At 48.7% G+C, this 20,645-nt stretch overlaps 1 long non-coding RNA gene across 1 annotated transcript in view; it reads left to right on the top strand.

Moving 5' to 3' along the window:
• Window positions 1-18,149, top strand: part of LOC133078151 (uncharacterized) — a 57,914-nt gene extending 39,765 nt beyond the window's left edge. Inside the window, exon 6 of the long non-coding RNA XR_009697839.1 lies at window positions 17,801-18,149. This is a non-coding gene — a long non-coding RNA (uncharacterized LOC133078151). The remainder of the gene's footprint in view (window positions 1-17,800) is intronic.
• The last annotated feature ends 2,496 nt before the right edge of the window (window positions 18,150-20,645 follow it).

The raw sequence follows: 20,645 nt of genomic DNA, 5'->3' as shown, positions 1-20,645 counted from the left end.
TGCCATGTGCTCTCTGCCCCCACACATGCATAGTCTCCCCCATTATCAACATCTCTCACCAGAGTGTGCATTTGCTACAACTGGTGAATTTGCATCGACACATCATAATCACCTGAAGGCCATAGTTTACATTAGGGTTCACTCTTGGTGTTGTACATTCTATGGGTTTGGATAAATGTTTAGTGACATACAGTCACCATCAGAGTATCATACAGAGTAGTTTCACTGCCTTAAAAATCCTCTGTGCTCTGCCTATTCATCCCTCCCTCTACCAACCCCTGGCAACCAGTGATCTTTTTTTTTTTAATTTTTTTTAAGATTTTTTTTTTGATGTGGACCATTTTTAAAGTCTTTATTGAATTTGTTACAATATTGCTTCTGTTTTATGTTTTGGTTTTTTGGCCCCAAGGCATGTGGGATCCTACCTAGCTCCCTGACCAGGGATCGAACCCACACCCTCTGCATTAGAAGGTGAAGTCTTAACCACTGGACCACTAGGGAAGTCCCCAGTGATCTTTTTAATGTCTCCATAGTTTTGCCTTTTCCAGAATGTCATCTAGTTGGAATTATACAGTATGTAGCCTTTTTGTATTGGCTTCTTTCACTTAGTGATATGCATTTATCTCCTTCATGTCTTTTCGTGGCTTGATTGCTCATTTCTATTTAGTGTTGAATAATATTCCATTCACACTGTGGGTGTCCCACAGTTTATCCATTCATCTACTGGAGGACATCTTGGTTACTTTTAGATTTTGGCAATTATGAATAAAGTGGCTATAAAACATTCATGTACTGGCTTTTGCGTGGACATAAGTTTTCAACTCTTTTGGGTAAACACAAAGGAGCACGATTGCTGGATTATATAAGAGTATGTTTAGTTTTGTAAAAACTGCCAAACTGTCTTCCAGAGTGGCTGTACCATTTTGCATCCCACCAGCAACAAATGAGAGTTCCTGTTGCTCCACGTCCTCGCCAGCATTTGGTGTTGTCAGTCTTCTGGATTTTGGCCATTCTAATGGGTGTGTAGTGGTATCTCCTTGTTGTTTTAATTTGCATTTCCCTGAAGACATATGATGTGGAGCATCTTTTCATATGCTTCTTTGGCGTCTGTATATCTTCTTTAGTGAGACATCTGTTAAGGTCTTTGACTCACTTTTTGTTGATTTGAGGACATAGGACAAGAGCTGGAGGAGTATTTTCTTAGGGAACAGTGTTAGACACAAGAGCAGACCAGGGTTTAAGGTTAATTGATCACACTGCACCAAACAAGTACTAGCTCGTGAGCGACAGAGGCCCCCATGTATTCTTTAATAAATTTGTGTTTTGAGTGTTTGGATATGTAGGCTCTCTAAAGCACAAGGCCCAGGACAGGGACCTCTTATGCCTGAGTGTGGGGCAGGATTATCTGCAGCCTTCTCTCGGCCCCATCCATCTAGCATAGGCATGAGCACGGCCTCTAAGTCATGCAGCCCTAAATTCAGGTCCCAGGTCTGCCCCTTACTAGCCTCATAACTCTGAGCAAACCATTGAATCTCTTGAGCCTCGGCTTCGTCATCTGTAAAGTGGGGTCATAACAGGATTCTTCTCCAGGGTTGTTAGTGGAGGCCTCCCCCCGAACACTTGCTGGGCTTAGGGCAAGAGCAAAGGTGGAGGATTAGCTTGTAGTTCATCCCTTCTCTTCCCACCCCTGCCTCCATTCCACACTGTAAACATCAAAGTGCAAGTGCTCAGTCCCTATCCACACATCTCCCATCCTTGAATACAGCTGCCCCTTGGCCATCCCTCAGGCCTAGGAGTACACAGACTGATGGCATGGTCTACCCTCAGGCAGGACCAACCTGGGGAGGAGGCCCACACAGACTCTGGAATTGGTCCCAGGTACCCAAAGCCTTGTCTAGTTGGTGGGATGGGGACAGTGGGGGAGGGACAGGTATGAGAGTTCCAGGTGGATGTGTCTCCTTGGACCCTCAGACTCCTCACCTGTGGGGAGGGGGGCCAGAGTCAGACCCTCTAAGGCAGGGGGTCCATAGCAGGGCCCTGATTGTCCAGCTCTAAAGTGGTCCTGATGGTGCAGGGTCCATGAGATGATGTTTATAAACTGCTTAGCCCAGTGCTTGGCACTTGTTAAGTGTTCAGCACTCAGTGCTCAATAAATATTAGTTGTTGGTATTATTATTATTATTATTATTAAAGTGAGACTCTGAGGGCTGATTCTCCCCTCAAGATGTGGTAGAAATAAAAGAGATTATTCAGGTGAAGCACTTGGGTGAGATGAGACGGCAGCCCTGTGCGCACCGGGGCTGAGGTTGCACAGAGAGTGGCCAGCCTGCTTGTTGGAGACACAGGGGACCTCTCTGCCCCCTGGAAGGTGTCATTACCAGCATCGTGTCCTTCCCAAGGGGCCCCAGAGCTCTGCAGTCACAGAGAAGGACTTGGCAGGGGTCTTCTCAGAGATTCATAAACAGAAGCCTAAGAAAGGCTGTAGCCCTATGAATCCCTGTTTACGGAACACCTACTATGTGCATAGACCCTATGCTATGGTTTTTCCCTATGAGGGAGGGACACTTTGCAGATGTGGAAACTGAGCCTCAAGAGGTAAGTGACTTGGTCAAAGTCATGCAGCCAGGGAGGGTAGAGCATTTGACTCCCCAGGCTGAGCCCTTTCCATTGCACTGTGATGCTGCATCTAAAGCACAGTTCATGGACGGAGGGGGAAACCTTCCCAGGGAGGCCGCAAATGATTTCCAAACGGAGAGGATGACAGTGTGGATTATGGAAGTGCCCAGTGCCAGGAAGCACACAGTAAGTCCTGCTCCTTGTTTGGCCCACTGAGCCCAGCCCCACAGGGCACCCTTGGAGAAGGCTCCATTCTCACCCGCTCCTGCTTCTGGGTCACCTTGACCTAGGCCGGTGGTGGAGAAGGCTGCTCCTGGCCTCTTCTGGGTCCTGGTGTCAGGCCCTTGGCAGCATGAATGAACAACCTCCCAGAGCTTGAGTTTACCTTCTGCTCTGTTGAGGGTGGTGGTGTGGGTGAGTGTGGGCTGCATCTCCGCCTCCTCACCAGGGCCAGCCTCAGGGACTTCAGCCTTGACCGCCTTCCATCCTGGAAGTTGTTTCTGCACTCTCAGGGCATGGCTTTGGAGTCTGTCGGACCTGGGTTCAGATCTCAGTTCTACAAAACTAGATGGGTGGCCTTGGGCAAGTCATTTAACCTCTGTGTGCCTTGGTTTCCTCATCTGTGAAATGGGGTTGATAACAGTACTGACCTTGTGGGGTCGTGTTGTGACAATCAAATGAAGTAATGTGTAGGCAGTGCTGGACCCAGTGCCTGGCAGGTCTTAAGTGCTCAGTATTTTAATCTATTATTAGACTACTTTATTCTTTTAAGTAACAGATCACATGGACCTTAGATTCTTAATCAGGGTCTTCTGGGGGTTCCAGAGATGGCTTTGGGACGGCCTGTGAATTCCCTAAGATCATATGTAAGATTGACTGAGGTTGTTCATATGGGTATTTCTAGGGAGAGGAAGGTTTATTGCTGTCGGTGAATTTTTATGGGTGTTTATGACCCCTGCTCTGAGGGGTCCCAGGCACGGTGCTAGGCTTGGCAGGTCAGAAAAAGACCAAAAGACGTAGTCACAGCCTCAGCTGCCTTGGGCAGCGCCACCATGGCAGAGATGTGTGTGGAGTTTTCTCGTCTCCCATATTTTCTTTTTTTTTTTTTTAAAGACACCAATTGTACTTGAACATTTGTTACTTTTTTTTTTTTAATTAATTTATTTATTTATTTATTTATGGCTGTGTTGGGTCTTCGTTTCTGTGCGAGGGCTTTCTCTAGTTGTGGCAAGCGGGGGCCACTCTTCATCACGGTGCGCGCGCCTCTCACTATCGCGGCCTCTTTTGTTGCGGAGCACAGGCTCCAGACGCGCAGGCTCAGTAATTGTGGCTCACGGGCCTAGTTGCTCCGCGGCATGTGGGATCTTCCCAGACCAGGGCTCGAACCCGTGTCCCCTGCATTAGCAGGCAGATTCTCAACCACTGCGCCACCAGGGAAGCCCTCCCATGTTTTCTTTAACCCTTTTGTTTCATCTATTTTTTCTTTTGTCACCTTATTTTTTGGTTGTTTAAGCTCTTAATTTTTTCCATCTACCTATTCTTTTCTCTTAAATGGAAAAAGGGACCTGGCAGAGAGTTTACTATATGAGAGAAAACACTTGCCAAGTTTCCAAGGTAAATAGTGTGTGTTTCGGGGCGGGGGGGATGCTGTGTATCATCGGTGCTTGTGCAGCCACAGAATATCCCTGGGAGGTCACACCAGTAAGTGGTGACAGTTGTCTTGGGGAGGGGGGGACTGGGGCGCAAAGGTGGGAAAGTAGTCTTACACCCTTTGTATCTTTTCTGTTTTGTACATTGTGTATGGAGACCTATTTAAAAATAGGTTTGTTTTTTGGGGGGGGGCTTCCCTGGTGGCACAGTGGTTAAGAATCCGCCTGCCAATGCAGGGGACACGGGTTCGAGCCCTGGTCCGGGAAGATCCCACATGCCGCGGAGCAACTAAGCCCGTGCGCCACAACTACTGAGCCTGCGCTCTAGAGCCCACAAGCCACAACTACTGAGCCCTCGTGCCACAACTACTGAAGCCCGCGCACCTAGAGCCCGTGCTCTGCAACAAGAGAAGCCACCGCAATGAGAAGCCCACACACCGCAACGAAGAGTAGCCCCCGCTCGCCACAACTAGAGAAAAGCCCGTGCGCAGCAACGAAGACCCAACGCAGACAAAAATAAATAAATAACTAAATTTTTAAAATAAATAAAAATAGTTTTTTAAAAAAAATCAAGGATTCCTCCACACCGCCCATTCTTTGTGGGGCTATTGTAGGGATTAAGTGAGGAGCATGTGTGTGCAGCCCTCAGCACGGGGGCTGGTGCATTTAAGTGTTGCAAAATGGCAGCACTAATTACCGTCAAACTTAATTGGAATCGTGCTGGTGGAATGAAAACGCTGATACGTATGTCAGCAATCTGGGAGGATGGGGGAGATATAATAAAGACCTCCGTTTCTCTTTACATTGACTTCTCTGAGATGCTAGAATGTCAGTGTCCATGTCTGCCCAGTCACCCTGTGCTAAAGGTGAGCCCAGATAACTGAGCCAGCTAATACCCTCACTGCCTTGGCGATGGGGATTTTCTTTAGATCTGCCCAGACCTCTTACCAGTTCTTGGCGGGTTCAGTGCTGAAGTCCCTTAAACAGTACCACTAGCACAAGGCATTCAGGGCCAACACTCTTCCAGGCAAACCTGGCTAAGATTGGGTTACCCCTGGACTTCCCTGGTGGTGCAGTGGTTAAGAATCTGCCAGCCAATGCAGGGAACACAGGTTCAAGCCCTGGTCTGGGAAGATCCCACGTGCCGCAAAGCAACTAAGCCCGTGTGCCACAACTACTGAGCCTGACCTGTAGACTGAAGCCCGCACGCCTAGAGCCCGTGCTCCGCAACAAGAGATGCCACCGCAGTGAGAAGCCCGTGCACCGCAACGAAGAGTAGCCCCCGCTCGCCGCAACTAGAGAAAGCCCACGCGCAGCAACGAAGACCCAATGCAGCCAAAAGATAAATTAAAAATAAATAAATAAATAAAACCTTACTTTAAAAAAAAAAATTAGGTTACCCCGAAAGCGGACCCTGTACAAGTAGTTTCTTTGCGTGGGGATCCCAGGAAGCCCTGGAAAGAGGATGGAGAAGTGAGGCAGAGAAGGAAGGAAGCCAGTAAGGAGTATGTTAATGAGCAGGTTACCTCCGTGGGCTGTCGGAGTTCATTGCTGCTGAGGACTTCTGGAGGACCGTGTAGAACATGACTCAGATTTGTCCCCTTGTAAGGGTAAAGATGCTGATGTTATGAATTCACTAACTCCTGTTTGTCATCCGTTAAGGGCTGTTCCCAGGAGCGGCCTGCCCTGTGCATGCGTCAGGCAAGCTCGTGCTGCACGAGAAAACCCTCAGGCGGAGCGGTAGGATCTCGGGGTTAGCAGCCATCTGCAGAATGGGTACAGGCTGGCGCCTACTGTATCTTCATGGGACCAGCCCTTCTTGGTCCTGCTGGGCTAGGGTAAAACATTGCTCTGAGCCACCAGACAACCACGAGTGAAAACTTTATTGCTCCAAGCACTTTATATGAATGTCACCGCCACCTGACTTGGGCAAATATATAAAAAGCAAAACCTATTGTACAGTCATTCCAACTCTTCGACTAATGCACTGTACAGATGCTTCCCAGGCCTTGTCCCCAGCACGGTGGATGCATTTCAGGGGCAGCAGCTGCACTTGTCCGAGGCCCCTTTGCAGATGCAGCCCTGGGCACACTTGGTGCAGCCCGGGGGGCAGCAAGGACAGCAGCCTGGAAGGGGCAGGAGATGGACAGATCAGCTTTGGGTCAACACTCTTATCTGACCACTTCCCCCTTCACCACTTAGAAGGAAGTAGAAAAACAAGAGCATGCTACACACAGGTTCCGATCCACATGAGCAAAAAACCTGGGACAGGAAGTGGTGCGATGTTAGAGCTGGAAGGGACCTCAGGGGTCACCCAGAGTCCATCAGAGGCCAGGGAGGGGAAGGGGTTGGCCCACCGCCATTGGACAGTGGCAGATCCAAGGGCTCATGACGCCAGGCCATTCCCTTCACTACTGGGCAGGCTGAAACCTCCCTTCAGCCCTCTTCTTATCCAAACCCCTGAAACACTGAGGATGCCCTCACCCCCAGGTCAGCTGCAGCCCGGGGGACTCAGCTTTCATTTCAGATCCCTCCCAAATGGGTAAAGCCATCCAGGACCCCCTCAATCCCACCGTGGCTGGAGGGTTGAGGATGGCAGAAACAGACTCCCAGCTCCCCGCCAGCAGTGCATGGCCCCGGTCACCAGACTCACTTTTTTGACATGTTTTACAGCTGCAGGTTGTGCATTTGCAGTTGTCTCCGCAGATGCAGATTCCTCCTAGGAGAAAGGACAGAGCCACAAACGTGAGCATCGAGGTGGAGCGGGCGCACAGGCGTGCTGCAGGCCGTCTTGGTGACCGGGGGTCTGGGCTGCCCTTGGTCAGTGGAGGGACAAGAGGTTGAAGATGCTGCTGAGAATCACCCCAGTGGTGAAGACCGTCCAGTGGTTCCCAGTCCCAATCCATGGGCAGAAACTGGGGGGCCACATCAGAGTCCCTGGGGGTGCTTATTAAAATGCAGATTCCTAGGGCCAGCCTTTGAGATTTTTTTTTTTTTTAATTATTTATTTATTTATTTATTTTTGGCTGTGTTGGGTCTTCGTTTCTGTGCGAGGGCTTTCTCTAGTTGCGGCAAGCAGGGGCCACTCTTCATTGCTGTGCGCGGGCCTCTCACTGTCGTGGCCTCTCTTGTTGCGGAGCACAGGCTCCAGACACGCAGGCTCAGTAGTTATGGCTCACGGGCCTAGTTGCTCCGCGGCATGTGGGATCTTCCCAGACCAGGGCTCAAACCCGTGTCCCCTGCATTGGCAGGCAGATTCTCAACCACTGCGCCACCAGGGAAGCCTGAATCAGTATTTTTTAAAAAGCAACCCAGGGACTTCCCTGGCGGTCCAGTGGTTAAGACTCCTCGCTTCCACTGCAGGGGGCATGGGTTTGATCCCTGGTCAAGGAACTAAGATCCTACGTGCTGCGCAGTGTGGACAAAAAATAGAAAAAAATAAAAAAGCAACCCAGATGATGCGATGTACAATCAGGTTTGAGAACCACTAAGTTAGGCCAAGCCCAAGGTCCCCTGGGGACTGTCGAAAACTTTAAGGTATCAGGCAAGATGGAAATCCTCACCTCCTCACCTTTTCAAGGTATTAGGCAAGATGGAAATCCTGAACGTGTAGGAGGAAGGGCAAAGGATATAAACAAGCCCAAAGTGAGAGTCACAGCTACCACTTGTTTCCATATCATAAAACCATCTATATTTAAAAAAAAAAATCATCCCGCTTCTTGTTTTGAGTTTCAAGATGCTGGAAGCTTCTGTCTTTCTGGCAAATTTTGGGGACAGACATGTCCTGTTAGGAACCAGGGAGGCTTGTGAGACTACTTGATGCCCTTTCCAAAGGTCATAAAACCCAAGGTGGCTCTGAACCCTGACCTCACTTCTCCTGGCCAACGTGCTTCCATGGAATTAAGCAGTTTCAGACTTGGGGGGTCCACATATGCTTCTAATAACTCCCCAGGCATCTGCAGATGCTTTATGATTTTAACCCTTTCACAGCAACCCTAGGAGGTGGGCAGCTGGGGATAAGTAACCCTATTTTTCAGATGAAGAAACTGAGGCTTGGAAATAATAAGTGTCAGGAGTGGATGGGAGCAATGGACCAGAAGCAGGTTGGTCTGGGCCAGAGCTCTTCCCCCGCTCTGGTGGCTGCTCCCAGAGACTCGCCGCTAGGTCCCACCACAGTCATTCCTAAGCCAGGTTATTAATTCTAGCAAATCAAGCTGGTATCCAACAGAGAGCGGGAGCTGCCGCAGAGGTGGCCAGTCTGACACAAACCCCATTGGTACTTCTAATTGGAAGAAGAGAAGCATTAATCACAGTCCTGCAGGCTCCCTGTGGGAAGCTGGCGAGAGGTCGCAGAATCCCAGGATGGGCATCCTTACTCACCAGACATGCAGGTGCATTCCCCAGGGTCCATGGTCCAGGTGTCTGAGAGGCTCCGGCGCTGTCACAGCTGGGGAAATGAGGCTGAGTGAGCAGTTGCCAGAGGCTTCTTATTTATGGCTGTGTGGGTGTAGACTTGGGCTCACCCCACCTCTCCCTGGGGCCAGACGCCCTGCACACAGCCCAGCCATGGGCTGGGTGTCGGCAGAGGAGGGCAGAGGAGAGGGCGAGCAGTACAGTCATTTAGGTGGCTTTTCACAAAGGGTGCAGGTGGCTGTACCCGCCACCTGCTGAGGTGTCAGGGAGCCAGGCTCAGGCTCAGATTGCAGTCACATCGTGCAGATTGGGAGCTACCTGTGTCCCCTCTCCAAGTCCTACACATACGATTATCTGCCATTTCTGTTCCCTCCTTCACAGGGGCTGCTCCTGTCCTGGCCTGGGGTCTCATCTGTCTCCCCTGGTTGACTATAAAAGCCCTTACCATGGGCAGGCGGGGGCCCCTATTCTGGGCCCTGGCTTTAGAAGGCCCCGCTGAGGCCCCCTCCTGGCCATGCCCCCAAAAGTCAGGGGCAGGTGCCCACTCAGAGCCTGTAACCTCTCTTTCTAGACCACATGTGGAGCGCCCTGGATGCTGGAATCTTCTGTCTTCCCAAGCCTGCTTGTTTCTAAGGATTTGCTCAGTCCTCTTCCCCAGGCTCCCAAGGACAGATGTGCAGCCAGTGTGTGTCCCTCTAGGCCTGAGGGGTGGCCGTGGGTGGCTGTTTGCTGGGGGTACAGACAGAGTTTGGATGTGTGGGCTGGTGCTCACAGGGGTGTGTGAAGGAAGGAGCTAGGAGTGGGGAGAGAAGGGAGGGGGGCCACAGATTGGGGGTTGGGGCCATAGGATAGATCTCCAGGCACCTCTGCATTCTAGGTTGCAGTGTTAAGGTAGGAGGATAGAAAGTATTTTATTTGTTTATCTGATTTATAACTTTAAAATATTTTAGCCGGGTAGTATGTGGACCTCCCACTTGTATTCTTGCTCTGCCCCCCTAAACATTAGGAGGGGCCTGGAACTAGCCTCTTGTGTTCTCGCCCCCTCCTCCTCACTCTGAAAGGCCAAAAAGTGGTCCTGGCCACCACCAGTGGAGATAGTTCCTCCCGTGTGTAGGTTAGTGGGTTCTCCTTTACTCATCCGCAAGGACCACCAGGGCCTCAGCCTGACCCATGGAGCCATGGGTTTGAGCTGAGAACTTCTAGTGAGGAGAAAGGGATTCAGCCCCATGGTCATCAGGGCACTGGGGAAGGGTAGGGAGGGGCAACATTGTAGTGGTCCCCAAATGGTCCCTGCCCCAAAGGAGTTCACAACATAGTCGGGGATCCAGGCCCATTCATTCATTCAGCACCTTCCAAGGGCCAGCACTGTGCTGGGCACTGGGGAGCCAGGGGTGAGTAAAAACAGAGCTAATCAGCCAAAAATAAATAAATAAAATAAATAAATTTATTTTAAAAAAAGGGCTTCTCTGGTGGCGCAGTGGTTGAGACTCCGCCTGCCAATGCAGGGGACACGGGTTCGAGCCCTGGTCTGGGAAGATCCCACATGCCGCAGAGCAACGAAGCCCGTGCGCCACAACTACTGAGCCTGCGCTCTAGAGCCTGTGCGCCACAACTACTGAGCCCTCATGCCACAACTACTGAAGCCCTTGCGTCTAGGGCCCATGCTCCCCAACAAGAGAAGCCACCGCAATGAGAAGCCCGCGCACCACAACAAAGAGTAGCCCCCGCTCGCCACAACTAGAGAAAGCCCGCGTGCAGCAACGAAGACCCAACGCAGCCAAAAATAAATAAATAAAATAAATTTATTAAAAAAACCAAAAAAACAAAAAACAGCAAATGGTGCAGAAGGGCTGGAGGATATCTCAGCCCAGGAAACCCACGACCCGGCAGGGCTGCTCTCAGAGCCCAGAGGCTGGATCTGCCTTCCTGCGCTTGCATTCCCAACCCAGTCCCAGCCCATCTCTTGGAAGGCCCAGCTTCTTCCCCCTTGCCCCCCACTCTTGAGTGTGCCCTGTAGCAGATATGAATGCCTTGGAAGGTCTGGCCCAACTAAGTGAGCCCAGAGAAAGGAAAGGATTTCCCTTCCCCCGTATCGAAGCCGTCTCTCCTCCCTGCCCACTCTGTGAGCCAGGAGTTGCTTCTTCCTTGGATGACTGACACTGCAGTGTTGCTTAAGGCCTCAACTGAATGATAGTATCAAAATCCAATCCCCAAGCATGAAGCTATTTCCCAGTTTCTGGGCTGTGTGGATTGAAACAACCATGTGTAGCATCAGGTGGTAGAGTCCGTGTTGACTGCACCTGGGCTGTCCAGTTCCTGTTACATGGTGTCCCCTAGGGCCTGGGGAAGCGCATCCACAGACCCCGTCTGCCCTTTTGGCCATCTTCTGGGTCTCAGCTCCTGATCTCTGCATGGCAGCAGGAAAACAAGAACACACACGCCACCCCAGGAACATGGAATGGCTGGGGGACACGGCTTAAATCCGCACTTAGAAAATAAGTATCAGTGCAACTGGCCTTCCATTCCCACAGCGGTGAACCCCGCAGCTGCGGAGGGTGGACTGAACTCGCCATCTTCTGTTCGGGACTTCACTATCCGTGGATTTTGATATCCGCTGGGGTCCTGGAACCCATACCCTGTGGCTACTGAGGTATGACTGTATTTCTTCAGGGGCGTGATCCTTAGCCTTCTCAGGGGATTCAAGGGGCCCTTGAAAATCTGATGAAAGCTCTACCTAGGAAAAAAAAAAAAATGCAAATACATGACATTTCCCCCCCGCAAGTTCAAGGGACTTGTGGATCTCTGAAATCCCATTGCTGGGCCTCCTCCCACTCCCCCCGGGGGCCCTGAGGTAAGAGCTCCTCTGCAAAGAAGCAGTCCTGCTTGGGCAGCTGTTTTGTGGCCACACAGCACTTGTAGCTCCTTTGAGCCACTGAGCCCTAAATATCTCCTTCTCCACTTACGGCCTCTCCATACGAAAAGTCAAGTGGTTTTTCTCAGAACGATGAAATGGGTTGTTCCAGAGGAGCAGCTAACACTCCACCTCTTAACCTAAATGACTGCGTTGTCATCTTCTCCCCCTCCCACAAAGGTCAAAGCTAGACACCCGCTGTTCCTGCATCCAGCAGTTTCTGCCAGAAGTTCTGGGACTCGTGGCCTGGGAATGGAGGTTCAGCCACGATGACGGCAGAGAAAGGTCCTGTGCCGTCACTCCACACCCTGGTTCACGTTTTGCGCTTGGGTCACCACCCTTTCCCGTACAGGGCCCTCTGGACATAGGTGTCTCCCCAGGAGCAGCCTGGAGCCATTGGTTTTTATAACGCTGGTTTATAAATTGGCCTCTCTCTAGACCACAGTCTTCTCACAAACAGAGGCTGTGCTTATTCATCTCAGCAGCCGTGTGGCCAGGCACACTGAGTGCTGCCACACAGTGGGTGCTCCATAAATATTGAGCTGAGGATGAATAAATGACTCAGTAGAGTTACATGTAGGCTGTCTTCTCCAGCTCTTGTTGAAGAGATGTAGAGGGTCTTGTCGCTCACCAAGAGCAGTCAAGAGCTTGAGATCTGGAATCATGCTGCCTGGGTCCTGATCCCGGTTCTTTTGCCTGACTGGGGGCAAGTTGCTTAACCCTTCTGAGCCCCGGTTTCCTCATCTGCAAAGTGTGGCTCAGGAAAACGATAACCCCATGGCACTGTCATTGTGAGGGTTAAATGAGAGAATGCATATTCAGCACTTAGTTCAGAATCTGACACATAAATATTATCATTATTTCACTATTAATATTATTATTATCTGTGCCTAATACAGCTGACAGATTGGTTCAGCCACTCACCCATTTGTATGTTTCAGGCTCATAGACTCTTCTACAACTGGTCCCAGGGTCCTGAGTGGGATGCATTCATCAGCAGTAAATATTGTGAAGAGTTTTAGTCTCTGGGTTCCCAGCTTTTAAGCTCAGCCTAGTTCCTTTTGGGTCCCAGGGCCTGGGGACCATGGGGCACTGCCCTTCCTTTCTGACTTCCCTTGCTGCAGTTTGCATCTGTTTGGAGTCAGAGTTGACCTTCCACCTACAAGGCCCTCTTATAGGGTATTTTTAGCTTCCTCTGTAGGACTAGGCATAAGACATGGGTGGACAAAATCAAAGCAGGCAGGGGCCCCAGGGGACACCAGCTTGAATCAAGATGGTCAGTGCTGGAAGAACCCTGAGAAGTCATGGGCCAGCTTCTTGTCCAAATGGGGAAACAGAGGCCCAGAGAGACAGAGTCAAGCCCTGGTCACCCAGCTTAGGTTCGTGGTGGGGCGATTTGAACCTGGCTCCTTGACTCATTGCCAGCACTCACTCTTGAGTTCTAAGGCAGGACTGTTCAGCCGTTTGGAACCTTGTGGCTTTCTCTACTGTTTATTAATTAATTTTATTACAAAAGTTCAAGCATACTAAAAAGTACAAAGAACAGTATTACAAACACCACTGTATCTACCAGCTGGAATTAACAGATGTCAACATGGTCATGTTTGCTTCAGCTCGTCAACATGGTCATGTTTGCTTCAGCTCTTTTATTTATGACATAAAAAATTATCAGGATCATGGCTTTAAATACCACCTATGTGCTGGAGACTCCCCATTTACACCCCCAACCTGGGCCTCTCTTTTGAACTCCAGGCTCATATTTCTGACTGCTACTCAACATCTCCGCGTAGATGTCAGACAGCATCTCAGACTCCCCAGATGAGCTCCTGCTCCGGGCATCACCTCCAAGCACACCAATGTCTTGTCTGCCTCCATCTCTGCCACCTGGTTTGAGCCACCATCACCTCCCGTGAAGATTCAGGACTCATTTCCTGACTGGCTTTCTTGCATCTGACCTTGCCCTGGGCCCTTTATACCACATTTTCTTTATTATAAAAATGCTGCTGGGGAATACCCTGGTGGTCCAATGGTTAGGGCTCCGCGCTTTTACTGCTGAGGGCCCGGGGTTCGATCCCGGGTCGGGGAACTAAGATCCCACAAGCTGCGAGGTGCGGCCAAAATAAATAAATACATGAATTAAATAAAATAAAAATAAAATCTTTCTAAAACAAATGCTGCAAGGAACATGCCCATTCATGTCATGTACATGAGTGTACAAGACTCACTCATTCCCAGAAGGAGGATGGCTAGGTTATAAGGGGCAATTGCTCTCCAAAGAGCTTAATTTACACTCCCTCTAGCAATTTCTGAGACTCACCATTTGCCTACCTTTTCCTTCAGTACTTACTATATTCAGACTTTGAAATGTTTGCCCATCTGGTAAGTGTGAAGAAGTGTAATGGTACCTCCCTGAGGTATAATTTGCATGTCCCTGCCTCCCAGCTTCACTGTCCATTAACATCCAGAAAGTGAACCCTGGTCTAGTTGTCCTCACGCTGACTGCACGTCTCATCAGTCTTTCACACTCTAGCAAGAGAGAGCATAGTGAAGATCGTGGGCTGCTGTCCTTCACACATGGTTCCCACTCTGGGTCCTCCGTCTGATTGCTGTACAACCTCAGACAAGCTCCTTTGCTCGGTGCCCAACCACCTGCGTCCTGGGCAGGCGTCACAGAGTCTCCAGGGCTGGAGGCTGCTGGTTAATTACATAGGACTCCAGCTCCACAGCTGTAATTCAGTACCCACTGGGCAAGTGAAACCCTCTGCTTTGCACACGGCCCCAAGGAAGGATGAGTAAAGCCACAGTCAACAATTATTCACACTCATTGCCCCTAGCAGCAAAGTGGCTGGTCCAGGTTGGCTGGCAGCCCAGATGAGGGCTTTGGAGAGGGGGCAGGAGACTCGGGTCCGTCCATCCTTCCTTATTTCATCCTCTCCTTCCTTCCTCCTTCCCTCCCTCTTTTCCTCCCTTCCCCCCCCTTTCTTCTTTCCTTCCTCCCTCCGTCCCTCCTTCCATCGCTCCCTCCCTCCCTCCCTTCCTTAATCAATTACTCAGCAAACATATTTGGGGCCTACTATGTGCCTAGCTTTGGGTTAGCCCTCCGGATGGAGTAAGAGAGCCAGACACAGGGCCTGGTCCTCACAAGCGTGCTTTCCAGGAGGGGTGGTGAGCACGTCCATAGCTATCGGAAAAGGAGAAAGCAAGCAGGGTTTCTGTGAGGACACACAAATTCAGGGCGGCCTTTGAACGGCCCTGAAAGTGAGTATCTCCCTAAACGTTGCCCCCGAGGTGCCTCCCTTGCCTCACCCTAGTCTCAGCCCTTCATTTCTCCCCGTCTAGGTAACCTCTGGGTTCCTCATGGAATATTGGGGCTGGACTGGAGGTTTTCGCACTGTGCAGGCTCGGAGCCCCAGGGCTTCACAGAGGTGTGTTGCCGGGGCTTCTGTGGATGGGATGCTAGGTCCCATCCCTCTGCCCTCCCCCTATTTAAACAGGGCAGCTCCTCTTTCTAAAGTCTGTTTTGTCTTATGCAACCCACCCCCTCAATCCCTCTTATAATGATTTTATCTGGGGGCTCGGGGGAGCGTGGTTTGCTGCTGCTAGGACCAGTTGGAAAACCACTGAACACAAGCCCTGCCTTCCAGGTTAGGGGCCTTGCCCAGGGGAACAGTGGGAACTTCCAGATCTGCCCCTGGAATCCCAATTGGAACTCAGGCCCAGTGTGCTTTCTTTTTTTTTTTTCTCAAAACATTTATTTATTAATTCTTTAAAATAACAATAATAAACCTATTACATGTGAATCTAAATAACATTAAAAAAATTTTATATTATAGTTGATTTACAGTGTTGTGTTAGTTGCAGGTGTACAGTAAAGTGATTCAGTTATATACATATATCCATTCTTTTTCAGATTCTTTTCGCATATAGGTTATTACAGAATATTGAGTAGAGTTCCCTGTGCTATACAGTAGATCCTTATTGATTATCTATTTTATAAATAGTAGTGTGTATATATTAATCCCAAACTCCTAATTTATCCCTCCCCACCAACGTTTCCCCTTTGGTAACTATAAGTTTGTTTTCGAAGTCTGTGAGTCTGTTTCTGTTTTGTAAATAAGTTCATTAGTATCATTTTTTTAAGATTCCACATATAAGTGATATCATATGATATTTGTTTTTCTCTGTCTGACTTACTTCACTTAGTATGATAATCTCTAGGCCTATCCATGTAGCTGCAAATGGCATTATTTCTTTTTTATGGCTGAGTAATATTCCATTATATATGTATACTTCATCTTTATTCATCTGCCGATGGACATTTAGGTTGCTTCCATGTGTTGGCTATTGTAAATAGTGCTGCAGTGAACATAGGGGTGCATATATCTTTTTGAATTATGGGTTTCTCTGGGTATATGCCCAGGAGTGGGATTGCTGGATCATATGGTAGTTCTATTTTTAGTTTTTTAAGGAACCTCCATACTGTTCTCCATAGTGGTGTTTTCTCTTTTTAAAATTATTTTTTAAACTCGGGATGATTTCAAAAACAGATAAGAATAGAAAATTAAATACAGAACCTTCCAATGTTATCAGATATTAACATTGTCCTGTTCATTTCAATTGTTAAAGGAACAAAATAATCAGAGTGGAAAGCCCCTGTGTAAACTTTCCAAATCTCATTCTTACTCCATCACCAAACCCGGCAACAAATTTCATGAAGCGTTTATCATGCCCATGCATGTTCTTCTAGTTTTACTGCATATGTATCTATAAAAATTACACACCCTTGTTTTACAGGTTTATAAACCTTTTATAAAATGGCATCATTCTCTTTGTAGCCTCTTACAATTTTTTATTTTATTTTTTGGCTCAGCGTTTTGAGATTTATGATTTTAACTGCTTTATATTATTCTATTATATGACTACTTCACAATTTATCCAGTTGATGGGCATTTAGGTGTTTCTTTCCACTTTTTCATTGTTATAAACACTGCTGCAGTGAATATCCACGTGTAGTGTTTCTGTATGTGACATGTGCCAGAGTTTCTGTAGGGGGTATACATAGGAGTGGACTTGCTGGATTGAAGGGGACATGCTTGTTCTGCTTTACTAGGTCTTTCCAAATTGCTCACCACAGGGGTTTACACTCCCATGACCAATGTACTCAAGTGCCCAATTCTCCATGGCCTTGTTAATACTTGGTACCGCCAGCCTTCATTTTTGCCAGTGTGACAGATGTGAAATGGCATATCCTTGGCTGCTGATTTGCATTTCCCTAATTACTACCAAGGTTGAGCATACTATCATAAGACTTTTGGTCCCTCATATCTTCTCTACGTGGTCCGCTCTTCTTCCTAAAATGCTGCATTCCTCCATCGTTCGGTAGGACGTAGCGCTGAGCAATCCCACTTTGGCATCAGTCTATATATTATTTTCTCAGACATGTGGCAAGTCTCTGTCTTCCCACATTGCTGGTTTTTAATAATTCCCCTGTTGGAGGCTCAAAGTGACCTTGGTTGATAAAGATGAACATCTGGTGTGAACTCAGGAAAACCACTCAAGGTGTTGGGGGACAGGGGGTGAGAGTAGAGGGGGCTGCATCTTCAGCCTTAAGTCCTCCGCAAGCCCACTGGGGCCCAGTTGGCAAAGCTCATTTCAGGCTTCTGCACTTTATCCCCTTTGTGTAGGAACCCTTCCTTCGGGTTGAAATTGATTCCTAGCAAGGTGTTCTGGATTTGCTCTGTAATGCTTCTGGAGAATTCTTTTTTTTTTTTTTTAAAGTTTTTTTTTTTCCTTTTCTTTCTTTCTTTATTTATCTATTTATGGCTGTGTTGGGTCTTCGTTTCTGTGCAAGGGCTTTCTCTAGTTGCGGCAAGTGGGGGCCACTCTTCATCGCGGTGCGCGGGCCTCTCACCATCGCGGCCTCTCTTGTTGCGGGGCACAGGCTCCAGACGCGCAGGCTCAGTAGTTGTGGCTCACGGGCCCAGTTGCTCCGCGGCATGTGGGATCCTCCCAGACCAGGGCTCGAACCCGTGTCACCTGCACTGGCAGGCAGACTCTCAACCACTGCGCCACCAGGGAAGCCCTGGAGAATTCTTGAAAAAGAAGTGAGGGAAACAGAAGAATTACTGGAATTAACATAATTCTAGAGTGCCAGAGCTGTAAGGGCAATAATGTGGTGCAGACCTTGTCTCAATCCCAACCCCATTTACAGATTGGGAGCCTGAGGCCCCAGAGGGGAAGTGTCCCGGCCACCAGTCCATCCACAGTGCGAATCAGCTGGGCCACGTGATGAATTGAGGAAGAAAACTTCCCAGGGCCTTCGAAACCTCTTAGGTGACTGTGGAGTGAGGCCATTCGCAGAACCACCTGCTTGGGTTAAGCATCCGCCGAGGGCCTCACACGGTGCCACCTGCCTTACCCAAGGGTACAAAGAAGAATTGTGTAATTGGGGAGCTGAGACACCGGAGAAGAAACCATTGGTGAGCATCACAGACGTGTGTGCTCAGATGGTGAAATAAATGCGGCTGCCTCTGTGCCCATCTCTCCCTCTGCCTCTTCTCCTGCTTGCCTTTCTTCTTCCACTTCCTCTTTCCTCCTTCTTTTCTCTCATTCCCCCTTTACCTTTGCACATCTCACTTTTTCTCTTGTTTCTTCTTTTCTCTCTCCTGGGGCAAGAAGCCCAGCCGGGGAGTCAGGGCAACTGAGTCCTCTAAACTCACTCACTGGGATTGCTCACTCACAAGTTCACTTCCCTGCCCCGGGCCACAGTTTCCCCGAAACAGCGACGAGGTGCCATAGCTGGTGGTCTGTTCCGGGTGCAGGTAAAGAGACAGCTGTTTAGAAGATGCCTGTCTCTAAGATTTCTAAAGGAGTAACCCCTCAGCCAGCACCAAAGCAGTCTGTAAATGTCTACAGCATTGGGATCAAAGCCACATTTGGGAGAAACTTCCCTAATTGTTAATTGTCTGCAGGCACTTTTAGCTGTGCTTTTCCTCCAAAGATGTGGGAGCCAATTCAGCAGCCCAGGCCCTGCAGCCCCTGCAGTGTGTTCTGGGCTCGCCAGATCAATGTTTTCTCCAGTTCCAAAATCCTTGGGGTCTGGGGATTTCTGTTTGAACAGGCCCCTTAGATAGAGGAGCCAAGGCTCAACCTACAGAGGCCCCCACACCTGGCAGGGATTTCACTAACAACTCAGAACCGTAGTGCCCTAGTTATTGAATTTGTTGGTTTCTCCAGTATAAATACATAGTTCTCTGAAAATAATCGGCTCATCCCCAATTAATGTTAGCGAGAAAAAACAAAGACAACAGTTTGAGGGTTGTATAGAGGAGAATAATTATCCACTGCAGTCATTTCCTGCATTGTCAGGGGTTGATGACAGAGCATGTCACCTCCCCTCAGCACCTGTGGGGTTACTAATGTCTTTGTGAAGTTTGGGTCTGGGAAACCCAGCGTGAGAACCAGGAGGGGTGGCCATGACAACCCAGCTGGGCAGGAGCGCCTAGGTGTGCTTGAATTCCTGGGCCAGATACAGGTCTGAGAGAGCCTTAGATGGACATAGACTTACGCTGCCACTGCTTTGATTCCGTCTCCCTCTTTCTCTGTATGGCCTTGGACAAGCCATTTGACCTCAGTTTCCCTGCTAATAAAATGGGGATAATAACACACTTTTCTAATGGTGCCTCTTAAGAATAATTGGCCAGTTTTTGCAGGGCACTTTGAAAAAAATTGCTGTGAAGATGTTCTGCTGGCCCTGGAATTTTCCTTGGTGCAAATATCAAACAGACGAGGATGGCCAATGTTCTGATTCTGGCACTCCCAGCGGAACCATTTTCCCTGGTTCAGTTGGAAGAGGGCAAGAGGGGGAGGGGCTGGGATCACAGCCTGGGCCTGCCTGGAATATTAAAGGCACAACCCTGCCTTTGATGCCTGCCTGCAATGCTTGTTAATTTTAATAGGAAGCCAGCAGAGGCAGGAAGGTTCTGCCTGGCAGAAGAAAAGAGGTCGAGACTGAAGAGGATTAGTGCCAATTCAATTTGGATCTTGTTTGGCTTTGAAGTCCTTGGCTCCAGTGCTGGAGTGACAGGACAACTCCTAGATGTCAGCAGGGTGGAAGGCAGGGGGCTGGGGAAAGTGTGGACCTGAGGCCCCTCAAGCCCCAGCTCAGCCAGGAGCAGACGGCCCCTGTCTCAACTGGGGAATCACCGTAGGATCTCCCAAGCTGGTGATTTTCTGGGGAAACCTCAAATAGGGGTCTCAAACTGAAGTGACTTTGGGAGCTAGGTAGTTAATGCATGAGAGCAAAGTCAACTGATTATAGTCATAGACAGTGCTGGGGACTGTGGCTAATTGTCTAAGCTCCAGTTGAATATTGGGATTTGGGAATGAGGGTCAAATTTTGCCATCTGTTCTAATTTTTTAGGAGAAATGGAAAACTGGATTTTGTGTACATGTGTGAAATATTGCAATTTTTAAACAGTAATCAAAGTTGTTTGTTTATTGTTTTAAAATACTCTCCTCATGTACAAACACATCCATAGGCCAGAGCAGCCCATAGGCCTATTTTGTGACCTCTGTCTCAGAGTTCTAAAGCTTCAGGAGTGCAGAGTCCCTTAAAATTCACTAAGACTTTTGGTTACTATTTTCTAGAGACTTCAGACCAGTCCCTGGTTGAGGGTATCAGAATTATCCAGGAAAAACTTTTTAAAAAAAACGAATATTTAGGGATTCTGATTCAGTGGGCTTGGAGTGGGATCTGGGGAGGGTCTCCTATTTTTTTTTTAACTCCTCAGATGTTCTGGTGTGCAGCCAGTTTTGGGAAATGGTGACCTCATCAGTTCTTCTTAGTGTTTTTAAATTTTTTTAAACACTTTTGAGAAGCTGAAGAAAGTTATCAACACTTTCCCTAGGGAAAAAAAGATGCTCACCCAGAAAAAATTTTGCATACAATGTCAGGGATTCTGAATACCCTCCCTCTGAAGGCCATCCAAGACCACCCATTAAGAACCTTGTCAGTACTTGATGCTGGAATCCCATCTACAAGTGCCATGAAAATA

Source organism: Eubalaena glacialis, chromosome 18 (genome assembly GCF_028564815.1).
Source record: "Eubalaena glacialis isolate mEubGla1 chromosome 18, mEubGla1.1.hap2.+ XY, whole genome shotgun sequence".
Lineage (NCBI taxonomy): Eukaryota > Metazoa > Chordata > Mammalia > Artiodactyla > Balaenidae > Eubalaena > Eubalaena glacialis.
This window is presented reverse-complemented; position numbering and strand designations above follow the sequence as displayed.